This window comes from Arachis hypogaea, chromosome 2, assembly GCF_003086295.3.
Source record: "Arachis hypogaea cultivar Tifrunner chromosome 2, arahy.Tifrunner.gnm2.J5K5, whole genome shotgun sequence".
In the NCBI taxonomy this organism is placed as follows: domain Eukaryota; kingdom Viridiplantae; phylum Streptophyta; class Magnoliopsida; order Fabales; family Fabaceae; genus Arachis; species Arachis hypogaea.
Genome location: NC_092037.1, coordinates 47,277,445 through 47,291,668, shown reverse-complemented (window position 1 = coordinate 47,291,668; position 14,224 = coordinate 47,277,445). Strand labels below are relative to the sequence as shown.

Genomic DNA, 14,224 nt, shown 5'->3' with positions numbered 1-14,224 from the left:
AAAGGAGTAAGAAGGATTGGATGAAGACAGTAGGAAAGCAGAGAGACGGAAGGGAAGGCATCTTCATGCGCTTATCTGAAGTTCCTACCAATGAATTACATAAGTATCTCTATCTTTACCTTTTTGTTATTTTCGTTCATCACCATTACAATTTGAGTTTGCCTGACTAAGATTTACAAGATGACCATAGCTTGCTTCAATACTAACAATCTCCGTGGGATCGACCCTTACTCGCGTAAGGTTTATTACTTGGACGACCCAGTGCACTTGCTGGTTAGTTGTGCGAAGTTGTGTAATGCCATGGTATTGAACACCAAGTTTTTGGGGTTCATGTCCGGGGATTATGAGAGTTGTGAAAAGTATTGTTCACAATTTCGCGCACCAAGTCTTTGGCGCCGTTGCCGGGGATTGTTCTAGTTTTGAGCAAGCTTTTGGTAACATCAGTGCCAAGATCCGGCAACAACACCAAGTTTTTGGCGCCGTTGCCGGGGATTGTTCAGTTTGGACAACTGACGGTTCATCTTGTTGCTTAGATTAGGTATTTTTCTTCAGAGTTCTTAAGAATGAATTCTAGTGTTTCAAGGTGATGTTCTTATCATCACCAAAGCTGATTGATCCTCATCAATTTAGCTCTTGAATGCAATGTCCTGCTGAAGCTTGGCCGGCCATGTCTTATTTCTTTAGACTAAAGCTTTAGACTAACATTGCATGATTCCTGGAATTCTCATTAAGAATTTTGATACCTTTATTTTCTTTTTCTACATAATTTTCGAAAAAAAAAACACAAAAAAATTATAAAATCATAAAATCCAAAAATATTTCTTGTTTAGAGTCTCATCTTAAGTTTAGTGTCAATTGCATGTTTCTGCTCTTTTTGCATTCATGCATGTGATTTCATTGATCTTCAAGTTGTTCTTGATGATTTCTTTGTTTTGATCTTTGAATTCTATTGACTTGAGTGTTTTGTTATATGCATTCTCATTTTGTTAGTGTCAATGGTATACAAACTGCTAAGTTTGGTGTCTTGCATGCATTATTATTTGATTTTAGTTGCATTTTGATTATTCCTTATTATTAAAAATCCAAAAATATTTTTAATTTGTGTCTTTTCAAGTCAATAATACAGAGAATTGAAGATTCAGAACATACTGCAGAGGAATCACACAGAAAAAGCTGGGCATTCAAAAATGCCCAGTGAAGAGGACAGACTGGCGTTTAAACGCCAGCCAGGGTACCTGGTTGGGCGTTTAACGCCCAAAAGGGTAGCATTTTGGGCGTTAAACGCCAGAATGTGCACCATTCTGGGCGTTTAACGCCAGGATGGCACAAGGGGGAAGATTTTGTTTTCAAATCAATTTTTTTTCAAGTTTTCAAAGTTTTTCAAAATCAAATCTTTTTCAAATCATATCTTTTCAATCAAATGTTTTCAAAATCAATTTCTTTCCTTTTTCAAAGATACTTACTAACAATTAATGATTTGATTGAACATTTTAAGTATGTTGCCTTTTCTGTTGAGAAAGGTTTAATGTTTGAATCATATCTTTTCTTGTTAGGCAAGTCATTAATTTTTAAAATCAAATCTTTTTAAAAATTGTTTTCAAATCATATCTTTTCAATCATATCTTTTTAAAAACCATAACTTTTCAATCAAATCTTTTTAATCACATCTTTTTCAAAATAGTTTTCAATCAAATCTTTTTGATTTCTAATTTCAAAATCTTTTTCAAAAATCACTTGATTTCTTTTCCACTTTTAATTTTCGAAAATCAATTAAAGTTTTTCAAAAATATTTTCAAAATCTTTTACTTAATTTTCGAAAATTACTTCCCTTCTTCTCACATCCTTCTATTATTGGAGTACCACGCCTTCTCAATGCACAATTCGAACTCCATCTAATTAAGTTTGAATTCTTCTCCTTCTGTCTTCTATTTTTCTTTTCTTCTGACACCTCAAGGAATCTCTATACTGTGACATAGAGGATTCCATATTTTCTTGTTTTCTTCTCTTTCATATGAGCAGGAACAAGGACAAAGGCATTCTTGTTGAAGCTGATCCTGAACCTGAAAGGACCTTGAAACGAAAGCTAAGAGAAGCTAAGGCACAACTCTTTGTAGAGGACCTAAACGAATTCTTCAAGGAAGAAGAACACATGGCAGCCGAAAACAACAACAATGCCAACAATGCAAGGAAGGTGCTGGGTGACTTTGCTGCACCTACTCCCGACTTTTATGGGAGAAGCATCTCTATCCCTGCCATTAGAGCAAACAACTTTGAGCTTAAGCCTCAACTAGTTTCTCTAATGCAACAGAATTGCAAGTTCCATGGACTTCCATTGGAAGATCCTCATCAGTTTTTAGCTGAGTTCTTGCAAATCTGTGACACTGTCAAGACTAATGGGGTAGACCCTGAGGTCTATAGACTTATGCTATTCCCTTTTGCTGTAAGAGACAGAGCTAGGACATGGTTGGACTCACAACCTAAAGAAAGCCTGGACTCTTGGAAAAAGCTAGTCAATGCCTTCTTGGCAAAGTTCTTTCCACCTCAAAAATTGAGTAAGCTTAGAGTGGAAGTCCAAACCTTCAGACAGAAGGATGGTGAATCCCTCTATGAAGCTTGGGAAAGCTATAAACAATTAATCAGAAAATGTCCTTCTGACATGCTTTCTGAATGGAGCATCATAGGTATTTTCTATGATGGTCTCTCTGAACTATCCAAGATGTCTTTGGATAGCTCTGCTGGAGGATCTCTTCATCTGAAGAAGACGCCTGCAGAAGCTCAAGAACTAATTGAAATGGTTGCAAATAACCAATTCATGTACACTTCTGAAAGAAATCCTGTGAACAATGGGACTAGTCAGAAGAAAGGAGTTCTTGAGATTGACACTCTGAATGCCATACTGGCTCAGAATAAAATATTGACCCAACAAGTCAATATGATTTCTCAAAGTCTGTCTGGAATGCAAAATGCACCAAGCAGTACTAAGGAAGCTTCATCTGAGGAAGAAGCTTATGATCCTGAGAATCCTTCAATGGAAGAGGTGAATTACATGGGAGAACCCTATGGAAACACCTATAATCCTTCATGGAGGAATCATCCAAATCTTTCATGGAAGGATCAACAGAGACCTCAACAAGGTTTCAATAACAATAATGGTGGAAGAAACAGGTTTAGCAATAGCAAGCCTTTTCCATCATCTTCTCAGCAACAGATAGAGAATTCTAAGCAGAATACCTCTGACTTAGCAACCATGGTCTCTGATCTGATCAAAACCACTCAAAGTTTCATGACTGAAACAAGGTCCTTCATTAGAAACTTGGAGGCACAAGTGGGTCAGCTGAGCAAGAAAATTACTGAACTCCCACCTAGTACTCTCCCAAGCAATACAGAAAAAAATCCAAAAGGAGAGTGCAAGGCCATTAACATGGCCGAATTTGGAGAGGAAGGAGAGGCAGTGAACGCCACTGAGGAAGACTTCAATAGGCGTGCACTGACCTTCAATGAGTCCCCTAATGAGGAACCATGGGAATCTGAGGCTCAAAATGAGACCATAGAGATTCCATTGGACTTACTTCTGCCTTTCATGAGCTCTGATAAGTATTCTTCCTCTGAAGAGGATGAGTATGTCACTGAAGAGCAAGTTGCTAAGTACCTTGGAGCAATCATGAAGCTAAATGACAAGTTATTTGGAAATGAGACTTGGAAGGATGAACCCCCTTTGCTCACCAAAGAACTGGATGACTTGTCTAGGCAGAAATTACCTCAAAAGAGGCAGGATCCTGGGAAGTTTTCAATACCTTGTACCATAGGCACCATGACCTTCAAGAAGGCCTTATGTGACTTAGGGTCAAGTGTAAACCTCATGCCCCTCTCTGTAATGGAGAAGCTAGGGATCTTTGAGGTGCAAGCTGCAAAAATCTCACTAGAGATGGTAGACAACTCAAGAAAACAAGCCTATGGACTTGTAGAGGATGTTCTGGTCAGAGTTGAAGACCATTACATCCCTACTGATTTCATAGTCCTAGAGACTGGGAAGTGCATGGATGAATCCATCATCCTTGGCAGACCCTTCCTAGCCACAGCAAAAGCTATGATTGATGTTGATAGAGGAGAGTTGATCATTCAAGTGAATGAAGAATCCTTAGTGTTTAAGGCCCAAGGATATCCCTCTGTCACCATGGAGAGGAAGCATGAAGAGCTTCTCTGAAAGCAGAGCCAAACAGAGCCCCCACAGTCAAACTCTAAGTTTGGTGTTGGGAGGCCACAACCAAACTCTAAGTTTGGTGTTGAACCCCCACATTCAAACTCTAAGTTTGGTGTTGGGAGGTTCCAACATGGCTCTGAGCATCTGTGAGGCTCCATGAGAGTCCTCTGTCAAGCTAATGACATTAAAGAAGCGCTTGTTGGGAGGCAACCCAATGTTTTATAATTAATTATTTTCCTTTGTTATTTTATCTTTTTTGTAGGTTGATGATCATGAGAAGTAACAAAATCAATGAAAAAGGCAAAAACAGAATGAAAAACAGGAAGAAAAATAGCACACCCTGGAGGACGCACCCACTGGCGTTTAAACGCCAGTGAGGTTAGCTATTGGGCGTTTAACGCCCAGTCTGGCACCATTCTGGGCGTTTAACGCCAGAAAGGGGCACCAGACTGGCGTTAAACGCCAGAGAAGGGCAAGAAGCTGGCGTTAAATGCCAGAAATGGGCACCAGCCCGGCGTTTAACGCCAGAATTGGCTCAAAACGTGTTTTTGAATGCCATTTGGTGCAGGGATGACTTTTCCTTGACACCTAAGGATCTGTGGACCCCACAGGATCCCCACCAACCCCACCACCCTCTCTCTTCTTCACCCATTCACCAATCACCTCAACACCTCTCTCCCAAAAACCCCCCACCTATCAAATCCCACTATCATCTTCACTCCTTCATTTTCACACACCCTAAACACTACTTTTTCCCCTTTTGGCCGAACCACAAAGCCATCTCCCTCTCCTCCATTTCTTCTTCTTCTACTCTCTTCTTTCTTCTTTTGCTCGAGGACGAGCAAACCTTTTAAGTTTGGTGTGGTAAAAGCATTGCTTTTTGTTTTTCCATAACCATTTATGGCATCCAAGGCCGGAGAAACCTCTAGAAAGAGGAAAGGGAAGGCAAAAGCTTCTACCTCCGAGTCATGGGAGATGGAGAGATTCATCTCAAGGGTGCATCAAGACCACTTCTATTAAGTTGTGGCCATGAAGAAGGTGATCCCTGAGATCCCTTTCAAACTCAAAAAGGGTCAACTTTGATCAAAGGTTGGACCAAGTCCTCATAGACATTTGTGAAGAGGGCGCTCAATGGAAGAGAGATTCAAAGAGGGAAGCCGGTTCAACTGAGAAGGCATGACCTCAAGCCCATCACTAAGAAAAGGATGGAGCAAACAAGAGATCTCACTCATCATGAAATCCCTGAGATACCTCAAGGGATGCACTTTCCTCCACAAAACTATTGGGAGCAAATCAACACCTCCCTAGGAGAACTGAGTTCTAACATGGGACAACTAAGGGTGGAGCACCAAGAACACTCCATTCTCCTCCATGAAATTAGAGAAGATCAAAGAATCATGAGAGAGGAGCAACAAAGACAAGGAAGAAACATTGAGGAGCTCAAGCACTCCATAAGACCTTCAAGAGGAAGAACAAGCCGCCATCACTAAGGTGGACCCGTTCTTTAATCTCCTTGTTCTTTATTCTTCTGTTTTTCAAAAATTTATGCTTATGTTTATCCATGTTTGTGTCTTATGATCATTAGTGTCTTAGTGTCTATGCCTTAAAGTTATGAATGTCCTATGAATCCATCACCTCTCTTAAATGAAAACTGTTTTTATCACAAAAGAACAAGAAGTACAGGATTTCGAATTCATCTTTAAAACTAGCTTAATTAGTTTGATGTGGTGACAATACTTTTTGTTTTCTGAATGTATGCTTAAACAGTGCATATGCCTTTTGAATTTGTGGTTCATGAATGTTAAAATTGTTGGCTCTTGAAAGAATGATGAAAAAGGAGACATGTTACTGAGGATCTGAAAAATCATTAAAATGATTCTTGAAGCAAGAAAAAGCATTTCTATAAAAAAAAAAACTTTCGAAAAAGAAAAGAGAAATAAAGTTGTGATCCAAGGCAATAAGAGTGTGCTTAAGAACCCTAGACACCTCTAATTGGGGACTCTAGCAAAACTGAGTCACAATCTGAAAAGGTTCACCCAATTATGTGTCTGTGGCATGTATGTATCCGGTGGTAATACTGGAAGACAGAGTGCTTTGGGCCACAGCCAAGACTCAATAAGTAGCTATGTTCAAGAATCATCATACTTAACTAGGAGAATCAATAACACTATCTGGATTCTGAGTTCCTAAAGAAGACAATCATTCTGAATTTCAAAGGATAAAGTGAGATGCCAAAACTGTTCGGAGGCAAAAAGCTACTAGTCCCGCTCATCTAATTTGGAGCTAAGTTTCATTGATAATTTGGAGTCTATAGTATATTCTCTTCTTTTTATCTTATTTGATTTTCAGTTGCTTGAGGACAAGCAACAATTTAAGTTTGGTGTTGTGATGAGTGGATAATTTGTATGCTTTTTGGCATTGTTTTTAGTATGTTTTTGGTATGATATAGTTAGTTTTTAGTATATTTTTATTAGTTTTTAGTTAAAATTCACTTTTCTGGACTTTACTATGAGTTTGTGTATTTTTCTGTGATTTCAGGTATTTTCTGGCTGAAATTGAGGAACCTGAGCAAAAATCTGATTCAGAGACTAAAAAGGACTGCAGATGCTGTTGGATTCTGACCTCCCTTCACTCGAAGTGAATTTTCTGGAGCTACAGAAGCCCAATTGGCGCGCTCTCAACGGCGTTGGAAAGTAGACATGCTGGGCTTTCCAGCAATATATGATAGTCCATACTTTGCCCAAGATTTGATGGCCCAAACCGGCGTTCAAAGTCACCCTCAGAAATTCCAGCGTTAAACGCCGGAACTGGCACCAAAATGGGAGTTAAACGCCCAAACTGGCATAAAATCTGGCGTTTAACTCCAAGAAGAGTCTCTACACGAAAATGCTTCATTGCTCAGCCCAAGCACACACCAAGTGGGCCCGGAAGTGGATTTTTATGTCATTTACTCATCTCTGTACACCCTAGGCTACTAGTTCTATATATATAGGACCTTTTACTACTGTATTTTCATCTTGGTTCTTCTGGTTCCCTCTCTGGGGCCGAAACCAATGATCACTCTTGTTCTTATGTATTTTCAACGGTGGATTTTCTACACACCATAGATTAAGGTGTGGAGCTCTGCTGTACCTCGAGTATTAATGCAATTACTATTGTTCTTCCATTCAATTCCGCTTGTTCTTGTTCCAAGATATCACTTGTTCTTCAACTTGATGAATGTGATGATCCGTGACACTCATCATCATTCTCACCCATGAACAAGGTGACTGACAACCACTTTTGTTCTACAAGCAACCAAGGCTCTAGTGAATATCTCTTGGATTCTTTAATCAGAGTCTTCGTGGTATAGGCAAGAACTGATGGCGGCATTCAAGAGAATCTGGAAGGTCTAACCTTGTCTGTGGTATTCTGAGTAGGATTCAATGACTGAATAACTGTGACGTGCTTCAAACTCCTAGCAGGCGGGGCGTTAGTGACAGACGCAAAAGAATCGATGGATTCTATTCCGGCCTGACCGAGAACCGACAGCTGAATTCCGCGTGCTGTGACAGAGCATATGCAATCGTTTTCACTGAGAGGATGGGAGGTAGCCATTGACAACGGTGAAACCCTACACAAGCTTGCCATGGAAAGGAGTAAGAAGGATTGGATGAAGACAGTAGGAAAGCAGAGAGACGGAAGGGAAGGCATCTTCATGCGCTTATCTGAAGTTCCTACCAATGAATTACATAAGTATCTCTATCTTTACCTTTTTGTTATTTTCGTTCATCACTATTACCATTTGAGTTTGCCTGACTAAGATTTACAAGATGACCATAGCTTGCTTCAATACTAACAATCTCCGTGGGATCGACCCTTACTCGCGTAAGGTTTATTACTTGGACGACCCAGTGCACTTGCTGGTTAGTTGTGCGAAGTTGTGTAATGCCATGGTATTGAACACCAAGTTTTTGGGGTTCATGTCCGGGGATTATGAGAGTTGTGAAAAGTATTGTTCACAATTTCGCGCACCAATGCACGAATTCGAACACTCTGTTGTTAGGAGAGGTACTCAAATTCGTGAACCAGGAACCCAAGAGATACACATTCAATCTAAGATAGAACAAAGGTGGTTGTCAGGCACACGTTCATAAGTTGAGAATGGTGATGAGTGTCACACATCATCACATTCATCATGTTTAAGTGCGAATGAATATCTTAGAATGGAAACAAGCGTGATTAAATAGAAAACAGTGGTAATTGCATTAATCCATCGAGACACAGCAGAGCTGCTTACCGCCAACAATGGAGTTTAGAGACTCATGTCATAGAGATACAATGTAAAATGTGAAAGTGTCATAATGTACAAAATAAATCTCTAAAAGTGAGTAAACTAGGATAGGTAGTGCAGAAATCTACTTTTGGGGCCCACGTGGTGTGTGCTTGGGCTGAGCATTGGAACGTTCACATGCATAGGCTATTCCTGGAGTTAAATGCCAGCTTTGGTGCCATTTTGGGTGTTTAATTCCAATATTTATGCCAGTTTTGGCGTTTTGATGCCAGAAAAGGGAAGAGAGCTGGCGTTTTAACGCCAATTTACGTCATTAAAACTCGCTCAAAGTATGGACTATCATATATTGCTGGAAACCCTTGGATATCTAATTTCCAACGCAATTGGGAGCACGCCATCTGGAGTTCTGTAGCTCCAGAAAATCCAGTTCAAGTGTAGGGAGGTCAGAATCCAATAGCATCTGCAGTCTTTTTTCAGCCTCTGAATCAGATTTTTGCTCAGGTCCCTCAATTTCAGTCAGAAAATACCTGAAATCACAGAAAAACATACAAACGCATAGTAAAGTCCAGAAATATGATTTTTGCACAAAAACCAATAAAAATATACTAAAAAGTGGCTAAATCCTACTAAAAACAACATGAAAATACCCCCAAAAAGCGTATAAAATATCTGCTCATCAACCAACCCACGCGTGAGCGCACTTGGCGCGTACGCGTGACCCAAGCATTTTTGACCATCCACGCGCACGCGTACATGGTGCGTACGCGTGGATGCAAAAATTCCATCCCCAGCCAAAAACCCGAAAGTTAGGCCTGCACTGTGTGAACACTATGCCTAAGGCACAAACCAACCCGCGCGTGCGTGCACCAGGTGCATACGCATCCTTGATTCTAATTGCGCAATGCACGCGTACGCACGGTGTACGTGTGTGCATCGATTGCGCCACTTACAACCCTGGTACATTTTCCAGAGAGTTAGGCAAACCTTGGGCTAACGCTATGCCCCGCACCTAACCTAACCCATGGGTGCGCACCTAGCGAGTACATGATGAGCGGATAATTTATACGCTTTTTGGCATTGTTTTTAGGTAGTTTTTAGTAAGTTCAAGCTAATTTTAGGGATGTTTTCATTAGTTTTTATGTTAAATTCACATTTCTGGACTTTACTTCGAGTTTGTGTGTTTTTCTGTGATTTCAGGTAATTTCTGGCTGAAATTGAGGGACTTGAGCAAAACTCTGAAAAAGGATGACAAAAGGACTGCTGATGCTGTTGGAATCTGACCTCCCTGTACTCGAAATGGATTTTCTGGAGCTATAGAACTCCACTTGGCACGCTCTTAACGGCGTTGGAAAGTAGACATCTAGAGCTTTCCAGCAATATATAATATTCCATACTTTATTCGGAAATTGATGACGTAACTTGGCGTTGAACGCCAATTACATGCTGCTGTCTGGAGTTAAACGCCAGAAAAACGTCATGATCCGGAGTTGAACGCCCAAAACATGTTATAACTTGGAGTTCAACTCCAAGAGAAGCCTCAGCTCGTGGATAGATCAAGCTCAGCCCAAGCATACACCAAGTGGGCCCCGGAAGTGGATTTAAGCATCAATTACTTACTTATGTAAACCCTAGTAGCTAGTCTAGTATAAATAGGATAAGTAACTATTGTATTAGACATCTTTGGTCTCAGTTTTGTATTATTCTTCATCTTAAGAGGCTATTGATCACGTTTTAGGGGGCTGGCCATTCGGCCATGCCTGAACCTTTTACTTATGTATTTTCAACAGTGGAGTTTCTGCACACCATAGATTAAGGGTGTGGAGCTCTGCTGTACTTCAAGTTTCAATACAATTATTATTACTTTCTATTCAATTCTCTTCTATCCTTATTCCAAGATATATGTTACACTTAACTTTGATGAATGTGATGATCCGTGACACTCATCATCATTCTCACCTATGAACGCGCGTGACTGACAACCACTTCTGTTCTACTCTAGGCTGGGCGCATATCTCTTAGATTCCCCAACAGAATCTTTGTGGTATAAGCTAGATAGATGGCGGCATTCATGAGGATCCGGAAAGTCTAAACCTTGTCTATGGTATTCCGAGTAGGATTCTGGGATTGAATGACTGTGACGAGCTTCAAACTCCTGAAGGCTGGGCGTGATGACAAGCGCAAAAGAATCAAGGGATTCTATTCCTACCTGATTGAGAACCGACAGATGATTAGCCGTGCTGTGACAGAGCATAGGAACGTTTTCACTGAGAGGATGGGATGTAGCCATTGACAACGGTGATGCCCTACATACAGCTTGCCATGGAAAGGAGTAGGAAGGATTGGATGAATGTAATAAGAAAATAGAGATACGAGAGGAGCACAGCATCTTCACACACTTATCTGAAATTCCCACTATTGCTTTACATAAGTATTTCTATCCCTTTTTATTTTCTATTTATTTATTAATTTTCGAACTCACCATAAACCAATTTAATCTTCCTAACTGAGATTTACAAGGTGACCATAGCTTGCTTCATACCAACAATCTCTGTGAGATCGACCCTTACTCACGTAAGGTATTACTTGGATGACCCAGTACACTTGCTGGTTAAGTTGAACGGAGTTGTGGAAAGAAAAAGCTTCTCTAACAGTGCCTGGAACTCTTGTATCACAATTTCGTCCACCAAGTTTTTGGCGCCGTTGCCGGGGATTGTTCGAGTATGGACAACTGACGGTTCATCTTGTTGCTCAGATTAGGTAATTTTCTTTTCAAAAATCTTTTTCAAAATTTTTCTTTTCTTTTTCATTTTTCTAACCATGTTTTTCAAAAAAATTAAAATAAAAATACAAAAAAATTAGAAAATCATAAAAATAAAAAATATTTTGTGTTATTGTTTGAGTCTTGAGTCAATTTTTAAGTTTGGTGTCAATTGCATGCTTTAAAAATTTTTCTTGCATTTTCGAAAAATTCATGCATTCATAGTGTTCTTCATGATCTTCAAGTTGTTCTTGGTAAGTTCTCTTGTTTGATCTTGATGTTTTCTTGTTTGGTGTATTTTCTTGTTTTTCATATGCATTTTTTGTTTGTTAGAGTCCATGCATTAAAGATTTCTAAGTTTGGTGTCTTCCATGTTTTCTTTGCATCAAAAATTTTTTCAAAAATATGTTCTTTATGTTCATCATGATCTTCAAAGTGTTCTTGGTGTTCATCTTGACATTCATAGTGTTCTTGCATGCATTAAGTGTTTTGATCCATAATTTTCATGTTTTGGGTCATGTTTGTATTTTTCTCTCTCATAATTAAAAATTCAAAAAATCAAAAAAATATCTTTTCCTTATTTTTCTCATAATTTCGAAAATTTGAGTTGACTTAGTCAAAAATTTTTAAAATTAGTTATTTCTTACAAGTCAAGTCAAATTTTCAAAATTTAAAAATCTTATCTTTTCAAAATCTTTTTCAAAAATCATATCTTCTCCAATTTTTCCTCTTTTTTGAAAATTTCAAAAATCTTTTTCAAAATATTTTCAAAATCTTTTTCTTATCTTTATATCAAATTTTCGAAAATTAGCTAACAATTAATGTGATTGATTCAAAAATTTGAAGTTTGTTACTTTCTTGTTAAGAAAGGATCAATCTTTAAATTCTAGAATCATATCTTGTAGTTACTTGTTAGTTAAGTAATTAATTTTAATTTTAAAAATTAAATCTTTTTCAAACATATCTTTTTATCACATCTTCTTATCTTATCTCTTTGTCATATCCTTTTCAAAATTTTATCTTTTTCAAAAAAATTTGATTTTAAAATATCTTATCTAACTTCTTATCTTCTTATCTTTTCAAATTTGATTTTAATATCTTTTTCAACTAACTAATTAAATTTTTGTTTGTTTCTTATTTTTTTCAAAACCACCTAAACTATTTTTCCCTCTCTTTTTCAAAAATTCTTTTTAATTGTTTTAAATTTTAATTTTAATCTTATCTTATCTCTAATTTTCGAAAATTACTAACCCCTTTTTCAAAATTGTTTTCGAAATTCTCCCTCTCTTTTCTTATTCTATTTATTTATTTAATTACTAACACTTCTCTTCACCCCTCTCCATCTAATATCCGAATCCCCTCTTCTACATTCTTCTCCCCTTTCTTCTTCTACTAACATAAAGGAATCTCTATACTGTAACATAGAGGATTCCTCTTCTTTTCTTGTTTTCTTCTCTTTCATATGAGCAGGAACAAGGACAAAAGCAATCTTGTTGAAGTAGATCCAGAACCTGAAAGGACTCTGAAGAGAAAATTAAGAGAAGCTAAGTTATAACAATCTAAAGGTAACCTTTCAGAAACATTAGAACAAGGGAAGGAGATGGCAGCCGAAAATAATAATAATGCAAGGAGAATGCTTGGTGACTTCAAAAAGCCAACGTCCAAATTTGATGGAAGAAGCATCTCCATTCCTGCCATTGGAGCCAATAACTTTGAGCTGAAACCTCAGCTAGTTGCCTTAATGCAACAAAATTGCAAGTTTTATGGACTTCCATCTGAAGATCCTTATCAGTTTTTAACTGAGTTCTTGCAGATCTGTGAGACTGTAAAGACGAATGGAGTTGATCCTGAAGTCTACAGACTCATGCTTTTCCCTTTTGCTGTGAGAGACAGAGCTAGAATATGGTTGGATTCACAACCCAAGGATAGCCTGGACTCCTGGGATAAGCTGGTCACTGCCTTCTTGGATAAATTCTTCCCTCCTCAAAAGCTGAGCAAGCTGAGAGTGGATGTTCAAACCTTTAAACAAAAAGATGGTGAATCCCTCTATGAAGCTTGGGAAAGATACAAGCAGCTGACCAAAAGATGTCCATCTGACATGTTTTCAAAATGGACCATATTAGATATATTCTATTATGGTCTATCTGAATTTTCGAAAATGTCATTGGACCATTCTGCAGGTGGATCTATTCACCTAAAGAAAACACCTGAAGAGGCCCAAGAACTCATTGATATGGTTGCAAACAACCAATTCATGTACACTTCTGAGAGAAATTCCGTGAATAATGGGATACCTCAGAAGAAAGGAGTTCTTGAAATTGATGCTCTGAATGCCATATTGGCTCAGAACAAAGTGTTGACTCAACAGGTCATCATGATCTCTCAAAGTCTGAATGGATGGCAACATGCATCCAACAGTACTAAAGAGGCAGCTTCTGAAGAAGCTTATGATCCTGAGAACCCTGCAATGGCAGAGGTTAATTACATGGGTGAACCTTATGGAAACACCTATAATCCATCATGGAGAAATCATCCAAATTTCTCATGGAAGGATCAACAAAAGCCTCAACAAGGCTTTAACAATGGTGGATGCAATAGGCTGAGCAATAGCAAGCCATATCCATTATCTTCTCAGCAACAGACAGAGAATCCTGAACAAAACACTTCTAATTTAGCCAATCTAGTCTCTGATCTGTCAAAGGCCACTTTCAGTTTCATGAATGAAACAAGATCCTCCATCAGAAATCTGGAGGCACAAGTGGGCCAGCTGAGTAAGAAAGTCAGTGAAACCCCTCCCAGTATTCTCCCAAGCAATACAGAAGAGAATCCAAAAGGAGAGTGCAAGGCCATTGATATAATCAATATGGCCGAATGCACAAGGGAGGAGGAGGACGAAAATCCTAGTGAGGAAGACCTCCTGGGACGTCCCTCAAGCAAGAAGGAATTTTCTATTAAGGATCCCAAGGAATCTGAGGCTCATACATAGACCATA

The 14,224-nt window shown here is 38.7% G+C and overlaps 2 non-coding genes across 2 annotated transcripts; both read right to left on the bottom strand.

The window, feature by feature from the left end:
- Window positions 1–2,554: 2,554 nt before the first annotated feature.
- On the bottom strand, window positions 2,555–2,662 carry LOC112765857 (small nucleolar RNA R71). The gene has a single exon (XR_003183942.1). It is a non-coding gene; the product is annotated as a small nucleolar RNA R71 (small nucleolar RNA).
- Window positions 2,663–13,228: 10,566 nt separating this feature from the next.
- Window positions 13,229–13,332, bottom strand: LOC112763946 (small nucleolar RNA R71). Its single transcript, XR_003182965.1, has one exon. It is a non-coding gene; the product is annotated as a small nucleolar RNA R71 (small nucleolar RNA).
- Window positions 13,333–14,224: the final 892 nt, after the last annotated feature.